This window comes from Trachymyrmex cornetzi, unplaced genomic scaffold (assembly GCF_001594075.2).
Source record: "Trachymyrmex cornetzi isolate Tcor2-1 unplaced genomic scaffold, Tcor1.1 scaffold1138, whole genome shotgun sequence".
Taxonomy (NCBI): domain Eukaryota; kingdom Metazoa; phylum Arthropoda; class Insecta; order Hymenoptera; family Formicidae; genus Trachymyrmex; species Trachymyrmex cornetzi.
This window is the reverse complement of record NW_017295695.1, coordinates 11510-12144: the sequence shown is the minus strand read 5'-3', so window position 1 is coordinate 12144 and position 635 is coordinate 11510.

The following is a 635-nucleotide window of genomic DNA, read 5'->3' as shown; positions in this document are numbered from 1 at the left end:
AGGTGTGAAAATAAACGCGCGCAATTCGTAGGTTAAAATTGATTTTTTATTTTATATCACTTACTTGGTCACGTGACATTTGTATCATATTACATTGATGATATCATCATCATCAGAACATGTGACATGTAAAATGGTTTTGGGCGCAAAAAGACAAAGAGAGATAGGAGAAGACGGCAACGCATCGAGAGAAAGATGGTAGGAATATGAGATAGCGCAGGGGCAGCGGCGGCGGCTGCGGTGGCAGCGGTGGCGGCGGCAGCGGCGGCGGCGACCGGCAAACGCATTTTTTCGAGTGTTTATGTAAACACCGATAACGCTGGGGCCTTCCAGCGCCTTCTCCTGCCTCGCGCCTTCCCCCCCGCGACATCAAGTAGTCCCCACGCCCCGCACTTCACTCAGAGGACCTGAGTTAGAACCCGCCCTGCTATACTACTTACAACAAGGACACGATTTCAATTGGAACGAGAACATTGTTACAATAAATGTTTAGTTTCGGAGATGTTGAATATCAAAAAACAAAACAACAGTCTTAACTTACAGACCGACACAGAAAAACTACATAGATCATATATTCCGATTATAAACAGAGTCTGACTTTGCATGACCAAGTTATCTCGCATTACAGTTTCGCA